The sequence below is a fragment of the Phascolarctos cinereus genome, unplaced genomic scaffold, assembly GCF_003287225.1.
Source record: "Phascolarctos cinereus isolate Bilbo 61053 unplaced genomic scaffold, phaCin_HiC Scaffold_7;HRSCAF=346, whole genome shotgun sequence".
Classification (NCBI taxonomy): Eukaryota; Metazoa; Chordata; class Mammalia; order Diprotodontia; family Phascolarctidae; genus Phascolarctos; species Phascolarctos cinereus.
Window position 1 is genome coordinate 25,983,238 of NW_027556180.1, and position 10,952 is coordinate 25,994,189.

Below are 10,952 nucleotides of genomic sequence, written 5' to 3' on the forward strand. Positions count from 1 at the left end.
TCATCTATAAGAATGGAAATAATAATATATGTAACACCCACAATCACTTCATTGTTAGGATAGAAGACAATGGGCTTTGCAACACTCTTATATTCCCTAAGCTCTGCATTAGTGTCTTCTTTTCTTTTTGCCTTTCTTCTCATCCTGTAATTACAAATGGTTCCATTTTCACCTGTGGTGGTCTTGGGCAAGTGCCCAAAACCTGAACCCACCGTCATTGATGGTTATTTTTTTTCCCCTCTCAAGGCTCCTTATATGAATATGTTCTTCCATACACCACATTTAAAATGTTATGATTTTAGAAACTGCCACATTATTTAAGGCAGAGTGTATTTGTAGTCAGATGACCCAAGTCATACATACAACACACACACACACAACACACACACACACACACACACACACATACAGAAAGGAGAAGAAGAAGAAGAAGAAGAAGAAGAAGAAGGAGAAGAAGAAGAAGAAGAAGAGGAGGAGGAGGAGGAGGAGGAAGAAGAGGAAGAAGAGGAAGAAGAAGAAGAAGAAGAAGAAGAAGAAGAAGGAGAAGAAGAAGAAGGAGAAGAAGAAGAAGAAGAGGAGGAGGAGGAGGAGGAAGAAGAGGAAGAAGAAGAAGAAGAAGAAGAAGAAGAAGAAGAAGAAGAAGAGAAAATGGTGCAATTAGATGATGATTGGATACAGAGATGAGATGAATGTACTGCCATGACTTGGAAAATGCAAACTGGTTTTGGTTTTTGTTTTACTTTAGAATCCTAAACTCCTCTGTGAAACACAAGCTCACTTTTACAAAGAATCATATTCTTCTTGTAATGTTGTATAACAGAGATTCACGGTACATTACAACTTAGAAAGAAATCAAATTGAAGACTACGAAGAGAGTAAAACTATTAAGTGCTAAGTTCTACACATTATGCTCCATACTCATGATACAAATAAAAGACCATTTCTGCTCTCAGGTAGCTTAGGAAGACAGCACTTATAAGGAAATGTGGCTAGTATGGAATTTTTTCAACAGGAAATTCAGGAGTAATGCTGATTAAAGCCCTGGGGGAATTGATTTACACATAATTTCAAGGAGCTATAATGTTGACCTAATTATGAAACATCTGAACTACTTAAATGACTGGACCCATCAAGCCAGGATTAATAGATGGATGTAAACATGGAGGGTGGTAGTAAATGGAACACTTTAACCACCTGTCATTCAAGATTTCTAGCAAGACTAGGAAGAAGGTACAATGGCATGAATATCAGATTTGCAGATCACACAAAGCTGTGAGGTTTACTAGCACATTGGTTAACAGGTCCCCAACAAACCTGATGGAAAAGAACTCTAGTTCTTATCCTGATAAACCGACAAATGCAATGGGCACAAATATGAAAGTTTATTTTGTTTGTTCGTTTGTTTTGTTTTGTTTCTTGGTGAGGCAATTGGGGTTAAGTGACTTGTCCAGAGTCACAGAGCTAGTAAGTGTTATGTGTCTGAGGCCAAATTTTAACTCAGCTCCCCCGAATCCAGAGCCAGTGCTCTATCCACTGTGCCACCTAGCTGTGCCTTAAATATGAAAGTTTTGAGTTGGATTTGAAAAATCAACCACACAATTCAACATGAGTTTATTAAAACAATATAAAGAAATCATAATGGTGATATAAAATCATCTTTTTTTAAAAAGAGTAAGGTTCTCATTCTGGACAGCAATTTGGATTCATGAATTTGGAATTCAATTCAATTTGGAACATAGTCCCTTCCCTCATGGAACTTACATTCCATACATACAGGATGTGGAAGACATGGCTAGACAACTGTTCTTTGAAAAAGATCTGGGTGTTTGAAGGGAATACGCACTTGATATGAGTCAACAGGGTGACATTGCAGTCAAAAAAATCTAACTTGACTTTAGGCTGTGTCATTCAAGGTATAATATCTAGAATTGGGAAGGTTATGGTCCAGTTGTACCCTGCTCTGGTCACAGTGTATTTTGAATACCGAATTCAGTTTGGGGTGCTATATTTTAGGAAGGACATTGACAAACCTGAATGTGTGCAGAAGAGGGTAACCAGGATAATGACCCAATTGGAGGTCATATCTTAGGCTACTTTATTGAAGGAATTGGAGAAGAGCAGACTTAGGGGAGATGTTAGAGATACGACATCTTGGAAATTTTTAAAAGTTGCCATGTGGAAGAAGGGTTTGATTTGTTTGTTTTGGGTTCCAGAGAGCGTAATAAGAAGCAATGTCGCAAAATAACAAGAAAGTATGTTTTGAAGCAATGTAAGGAAGCAGTGAGAGCTGTCCAATGAAGAAATGTTTTCTCTTGGGAAGTAGTGAGTTATCTGTCAGTGGAGATGCTCAATGGAGTAGGAGAATTTGTGGAGAGTATTTCTGTTGAGGATTAGGTAACCCCTGAGATCCCTTTCAACTCTTTTTGTCTGTGATTCTATGATGTAAACTTAGTCACCTGCTGACACCGATGTAAGGTACACATGAGATCAAAAGCCCTTGGTTTTTGAATGCTAAAACTGATACTTTACTAGGCAAGTCCATCTAGTGGGAATATCGTGCTTAGTTCATCATAGCCAAGAGGGAGATTTTCTCCTCTCAAATAAACCTGTTTGATCCTGCACCACCAGGGAAGAAACGTTTTCCAAAAGGTGCAGAAATACATACCCTGCACACCACAGCATCTACCCCTAGTTCTATGAAACCACTTACATAGGGAGCTGCTGTCTTCCAGCCTGGATGTGCCTCCGGGGTGTTCTCTCACTTCGCCTATGACACAGCAGGGGATTTCTCAAGTTGATACAAATTAAGGCAATTCCTAGAAGCAACAAATTAACCTTAAGGATCCTTAAAGGCACTGGCATTTTTTAGGTCAGTGGCTAGAGGGAAATAATCACTGAAAGTGAAAGGACACTTAAAATTATACTCCCAACCTGCTGCTGTGACTGAGTAAAGGGCTGCCTGGCGGCATGCCAATTGCCATTTGACGAAGTGCTAGAGAAGGACCCTTCGTCTTCAGCTGGGTTTTTCAGATAGTGAAGAGGCCTCTCTTGTGCCAGTGGGTGGAGGGCCAAGAGAAAAGATCTTTGGGGACTAGGAAGTGGCCTTTCCCAGTCAATCTCATTTGCAGTGGGGTTGGGAGAAGGGATAATGAGGCAGCTGCAGCTGTGGGCACTGAGATCGTTTGTCACCTGGCACCAAGTTCCTGCAAGCCATTCCAAAGCTCCAGCGGGGGGGAAAAATTCCTGGGAACAACTTCCCTCTGCCTGTTGTTTTCTTTTTTGGAAGGCTACTTCCCACAAGTATCCCCCCTACCACTGGGGGAGGGGAATTTCCATTTTGGCCGAAGCCTGCGGACACAATCATATTATTCGGAGGATTTCCAGGGAAGCCAAATGTGTCCAGGGTAAATGTATAGTGAAGGTCTGTTTGGGAAAGATTCTCTGCAACTCATCTGGGGCTTCATAGTGTCACAAAGGTTAAGAAACATTTTTTTTTAAACTCTGGAAACTCTATTATAAAAGACAAAATGAGAGCTTGACTTGTTTTAAAGGGTTGCAATGAAATGACCACTGGATTAGGAATCAGGAGGCTTGGTTTTAAAGTACCGTTTCTTCCACTCACTAGCGAGGCCACACCAGACAATCCACTTGATCTTTTTCCAGTCTCTATTCCTTTACATATATCATGGGAATATAAGATATGATCTATTTAGCTCACAGGGTAATTGTGAGGGTCAGATGGGATGATTAAAATACAATGTTTTATTCAAAGGTGATATCTTTAAATGGCATGCATTTTCTAGAGACTAATCAATATTTAAAGGTAGAGTTGGCAAATATCATAAAAGTCAGTTATTTATTAAGTTCCTGCTGTATGCAAGGAACTGATCTAAGTGCCCAAAGTAGAGTTTTAGAACTGGGAAAAAACTTTGTGGCTTCCTAGTCCAACCGCTATCTGAAAAAGAATCCTCATTTTCATATAGGATGATTGGCCAGCCAGACTCTGCTGGAAAAACTCCAATGAGGAGAAATCCACTACCCACTGAGGTAGTCCATTTCACTTTTGGACAGCTCCAAAATGTTTTTAGAACACTTGTTAGGGAATTTTTCCTGATATCAAGCCAACATTTTCTGTTTTATGACTTTTACTCATTATTCCTGTTTCTTTCTGTTGGGGTTAAAGATAACAATACTTATCTACTTAACAGCTGACAATCCTTAAAAGTAGTTGAATTTCCCTGCTGCCCAAGCCTTCTCTTCTTTGGTCTAAACATCACTACTTTCTTCTTCTAACTTTAAAACGGTATGAACTCAAGGCCCTTCACCATCCCAATTTCCTTCTTCTGGAAGCTCTTCTACCAGAATAATAGAATAAAAATGGATCCGTCTATAAGAGCATCATAGGATCAGGGATTTAAAACCAAAAGTGACCTTAGAGTCTGAGTGCAGTCTCCTCTTTTTACAGATGTAAATGAGTTGCCCAGGCTTTATATAGCTAGGAAAGGTTTGAAATGGGATGTGAACCCAAGTCTTCTCTATTGAAACCTGCAGTGCTCTATTCATTAATCTACATTGGCTGACCTGCCATGCAAAATAAAAGATAAAAGCCTAAAAATATCATGAAAATCCAGTTCTAACATGTATCTTAATGGTTGATTTTGTCTGTTTCTAATGTTCTATCAGATCATTTTGATAGCTGAGCTTGTTGGACTAAGGGGATTATTATTTTCCATCTCTGATTTGTCTAGCATTCTCTTGCCAGCTTCAAGTGACCACTAGTTGATATTTCTGGGGTGTAAAGGAAGCATTGCAGAATAGCAGATAGAGGACTAGCTTAGGAGTTAGCAAGACACCCATTCAAATCCTGTCTCTGACACATGCTGCCCGTACCAAAGAAATTAAGTCCTGGACCCAAAACAAATACTTTACCTGCTAGAATGCCATCACTTAATACTAGTGTAAATGCTTCTTGCTTCTTCCGGTATATTCTCATATTATATGTTGCTCCATTCCTTTTTTATATTCTCTTTTCTAGTCAAATTGGCCAACTTTCATGGGATCCTGGACTCAACCCTAGAAGGGTTCCTTTTTATCCAGTCTGACTCTTGTCCATATCCTATATGTCCTCCAATGGGGGCCATTTCAACATGCTAGAGATATTCTTGTGTGGGTCTAAATAAGAGATGCCAATAGAATATATGGGCTTCCTGTCTATTATCCAACTCTTTTGATTGCTAGGGATCTCATTTTGGTAGCTTTGCTGTTTTATGTCCAAATGTTCAAAGGAGCATCAGACAAAAATATTTGTCTGTTTGACTGGTCAAGGAATCATTTATGATCTCAGTATAAGCATGATGACCACCTTGCTTGAAAACGTCTTTTAAAGTTATATTGACCAATATAATGAAATGATTATTGGAGTCATTGAGTGCTCTGCACTTTTCAGTCAATTGGGGTGACCATAGATATGTTCTCTGCTACCCAAGATTTTCTACAAAAGCCTGCCTGTTCTTATATTTTCATCAAGGCTTCCCTTAGCAGATGTGAACATTATTCTTGTAAAGATTTTGTAGAGGTAAAACTTAAGCAGATTAACTTTTAAAAAATATTTTCTCCACCAATTAGGTTGTTAGCTCCTTTACAGCTAAAATTGTATTGCTTTTTCTAATTATATACTCAGCACTTACAGTGCTTGGCACATGGTAAGCAGTAAATAAATGCTTTTTCATTTGTTCACTTTTTTATTAATTCATTCATTTTCAAAAACCTTTTTAGTATTACTGTCTATGATTTTTTTTCTTATTCTCATTCATTTGGGAATTTTTTTCTTTCATACATCATGAAAAGTGATCTCTCAATGCTCTTAAAATTCTTTCACCTCCAACATGCATCGCCTCAGTTTATCCTCGGCTTGCTCAGATACCCAAAGATTCTCATCTTTGTTACTTTTAGTTGATTTTTTTTCCATATGTGGTACACTAGGTTCTGTGACATTTCAGTACAAATATGGTGACATCACTATCACGGGAGATGCAGCTATGGAAAGAGACCAATAAAATATACCCTAACCCCACTTTGTGGCATTTACTTTTTGGGAATGGAGAGTTTTGATGTGATACAACATGTACGTAGACTGATAATTACATTGTAATATGAAGACTGAGTAAACTCTGACAGCTCGGGGCAGGCAACTAGGAAAAGCTATACTGCAAAGGCGGCTTGTGAGCTAATCCTTGAAGGAAAATGTAGATTCAGAGGCAGAGATAAGGATGTAGTGTATTCCAGGCTTGGTGAAACAGCTGTGTAAATTCACATAATGAATAGATGGAGTGTTGAAGTAAGAAAACCACCAGCAGCCTAATATGACTGTGGCATGGCATGTGTGCAGGAGACTAGTGTAAAATATAGCCAGGAAGGGAGTTTGGAGACCAACTGTGGAAGGCCTTGAATGCTAGGCTGAGGAGTTTGTACCTTATCTCAGAGCCAATAGGTAACTACTGAAGGTTTGTGAGCACAATGTGCCATGACTATATCCATTTCTTGGAAATTGGTTACTCTGAAGAGGATCAACTGAGGAAAGGAGAAACTTTCCATGCTCGGGCATCTGACATCTTCCTGTAGTTTCTCACAATCAGAATGAAAAGTGACTCTCAAGAATAGCAGTTTAATAGAAGCTGCAAACTGCAGGATTTCTCTAAGCATCTCTTGCAGATCACTGAATAAATTTTAAATAATAGTAGTTCAGGCTCCAAATCCTGAAGTAATGCCACTGTGCCACTATCCACACACTTTTCAGAAATCTGTTTGTTTATGTTCATCCCTAGTGTCTGTTGTATGATATGATTTCTTAGCTAGTTGTGGAATTACAGAATCTCAGAGCTTGAAGAGATCCCTGAGTCCCGATTGTTTGAGCCCAACCCTAAACATGAATCTCTAAGGACAAGACAGGGGCTTATCCTACTTCTGCTTAAAGACCTCCAGTAAAGAGGAACTGTCAACATCTCTAGGTGTATTATTCTTTTTGTGGAGAGCTCTAATTGTTAGGAAGTAGGCAGTGCTGGAGGCAGGAAAACTTAAGACTCAAGACTCATTTTGGACACATACTGGCTGTGTGACCCTGGGCAAGTTACTTGGTACCTCTCAGTACCCCATACAATTCTCTAAGACCATAAGGAACAGAACAGGTGACTATTCGCATTAGTATCAATTAAATCAATGGATCTCATCCAAAAATATAAATAAATAAATAAACAAACAAACAGATAAATAAATAAAGGAATGAATGAATGAATCAATCGATCAATAGTGAATCATTAGGAAAATTTCTCTAAAGTTATACCTAATTATTTCTCTTTGCTACTTCCACTCATTGTCCCTGATTCAATTAATCAACCAACAAACATTTATTAAGTACCTACTATATGTTCTACACTGGAGAGTCAAAGTTAAAAGTCCTTGCTCTTGGATCAAACTGAGCAAGGCCAATGACTCTGCCTCAGGGCATCATTGCAAAGATGCAGTTGCTCCCTAAGAGGATTCTGGCTTCAGGATTTTTTACTCTAACTCCATTTTACAGATGATGAGGTTAAGTGATGGTCACAAAATAGAAGAGGTGGAGTTGGACCTACCTCTTTGGACGCCAAAGCCAGTACTATTCTTACTGCATCCACTTCAAGATTTTTACCAAACCTGGTCATCCTCTTTTAGGTATTCTTTAGCTTGTTAGCAGCCCCCTTTATAATAGTAGGGCTTCTACTCCTTTTTTCTTCAACATAACTTGCCAGAGGAGGCCTTGAGTTCATGCCGTATGAGGATTATTCCATAATCCCTATGAGGATTGCTAAAAGGATCTACAGATGTTTAGCCTTGAGAAGAGAAGGGATTTATAGAGCACCTGATATTTGACTATAAGCATTTGGAGAACTTCCACATGGAAGAATTTCCTGTTTGGTCTTAGAGAGTAGAAGTAGTGTAATAGGATGACATTGCAAAGTGACAATTTTAGGCATGTTGTCAGGGGGGAGAACAAAACCAAAAATTTTCCCAATAATTAGAACCACATTGAAGTGCAAAGGAGCTGTCCCAGAAGATAGTGCATCCTCCTTCACTGAAGGTCTTCAAGCAGAGGATGGATGACCATTGGTTTGGCATGTGGTAGAGGGGATTCTTTTCTATCTAAGGGTTGATTTTCTTGACTGCTGGGGTCCTTAAAAACTGAAATTCTATGATTCTGTGTTATGTATTTGGTGTGAGAGAACACTGCCCAGCACGAGACTCCAATCTAGTGGGAGTGTTTCTTCTTTCCCACCTAGATAGCGATGTTCTTTTAGCATCTCTTTGTCACTCCAAGCCTACAAGCCACTGTACTAAAAATGAACCTGCCTATAATGATTGCAAACCTGATGAACAATTCCTCCCTCCCTTGCTTCCTTCCTTCCCCTCTTTCTCTCTTTCCTTCTCTCTTTGTCTTTTCTCTCTACCTTTCTTTCTTTCCCTTTGTTCCTTCTTTTCTTTTCTTTTATTGGGGTAGGAAGATCCTGATGATGAAACTCTCCCTGTAAATGCAGAATAGCAAGTGTTCTGCAACTTTATCATTTTTAGACTTGCCTGGGTGATCTGGGAGGTCAAGCAACTTCTCCAGGGTCACAAAGCTAGTTTGTATCAGAGGTGGAAATTGAACCCTGGGCTTGCTGACCCTAAAGACAGCTGTCTATGCTCAAATAGACAAAAGTCCTATGTAATATGTATATACTATATGTATATATTTAGATGCAAACATATTTATACAAACACACAAATATACATGCATGCATACATGCGTGGATATGTAAACATACAATTATAATATGCATTATCTGCATGTGTATGCATTATATATAATAAACACACATCTTTGTATATTATATATATATATGTATATATGTGTATATATATACACATATATACACACATATATATATGTATATATGTATATATGTGTATATATTATATGTATATATATACATGTATTGTTGTTGTTCACTTGTGTCCAAGCCTTGTGACTCTGTGGACCGTAGCACAGGAATGCTTGTTCATGGGGTTTTCTTGGTAAAGATACTGGAGTAGTTTACCATTTCCTTCTCCAGTGATTAAAACAAATAGAAGTTAAATGCTTTGCCCAGGGTCACACAGGTATTAAGTGTCAGGCCAGATTTGAACTCAGTTCTTCCTGACTCTAGATCCAACTCTAACCACTGATCAACCTAGCTGCCTCATCTATGTGTACATGTGCATGTATACACACACAATGCACATGCACACGTATATCTATGTGTGTATATACACATACATACATACATAATATCCATATGGTTACATATACATATACATATGCATATGCATATACATATACATATACATATACATATACATATACATATACATATACATATACATATACATATACATATACATATACATATACATATACATATACATATACATATACATATACACATACACATACACATACACATACACATACACATACACATACACATACACATACACATACATATACATATACATATACATATACATATACATATACATGTACATATACATATACATATACATATACACATATATGCATATACATACATATGCATATACATGCATGTGCATATACATACATATACATATACATATGTATGCATATACATACGTATGCATATACATACATTATATATATACATATATATACATATATATATGTGTATATATACACACACACACACACACACACACACACACACACACACACACACACACACACACACCCCTACAGAGTCCTAATGTGCTTCTTTGTATTTTCCTGTTTTCCCTTGAATTACTCCTTGGTGCTGTCTCTTCATAATACCCTTTGTAAAATGCTTCTTTTCAGCTGTTCTCATTGCACTGCTCTGGCACCTTCACCTGGAATCAGCCTAAGTCAGCTCTGGGGAATTCTACAAACATTTAGACCGTTAGCTCCAAATGATATTGGACTGAATTGCCCTCAGCTGTAATGTGATCTTCTTTGGGACTGGGGAGAAAGAAAAGAAAAACCATGAGCATAATGATCTTTCTGAAGCAGCTATCACTGTACTGACTTGGGTGCTGGTCTTGCTAGCGTATAAAGAAACAGCGTGCGAGAGCCTTTCCTTATTGCCGACTATCCCCAGGTAGCAAACCTGTAGAAAGGTTCAGATATTAGTTAGTTTGTTTTTTTTTTCTTTACACTCAGTCCAGCCAAGATCTGGTCCTCCAATATGTTTAAAAGAAAAAACTTGATGCTGTGGAGGAGACATAAAAATGGCACGGATTTCATAAAAAAATAACAGGGGTCTAAAGTTTATAATGCACTTTCATCAAAACAAACAAAGAGATAGGTAGTACTAGTATTATTATCCACATTTTATGACAAACTTATTACGTACGGCATGTGGTAAGAGAACAAAAGCACATGAAATGACAATCCTCAAAAGGCAACATATAGGCAACGTAAAAAGCATATGACAACAATGGCAATGGAGAATCAAGCAAGCATTGGAATGGAGGTAATGTGGGAATGTGGAAGAAGCAAATTTTGAACTTAGCCATAAATGAAGATCAATTTGGCATGAGAATAGAGGCAAGGAAATCAGTTGGGAGATAATAACAGGGATAAAAAGAAGGGAAATGGGCATAATTTTTTTTCTAGCAACCCATTGTGGTAGAGACTTTATAATCATGATTATTTTTATTAGATAGAAGTATTGGCTTTTATTTGATGGGTTAAAGAAATAATATCATTTTGTTAATTAAAGAATCAAGGTTGCAAGGAACCTAGTTTGTATGTGACAGAATTCCTTACACTCTACTCAGAAAATAGTCCATCTATCCATTAAAGAAGTGAATGCCTCGATGAAGGTGATACTTGGTGATAATTCTAG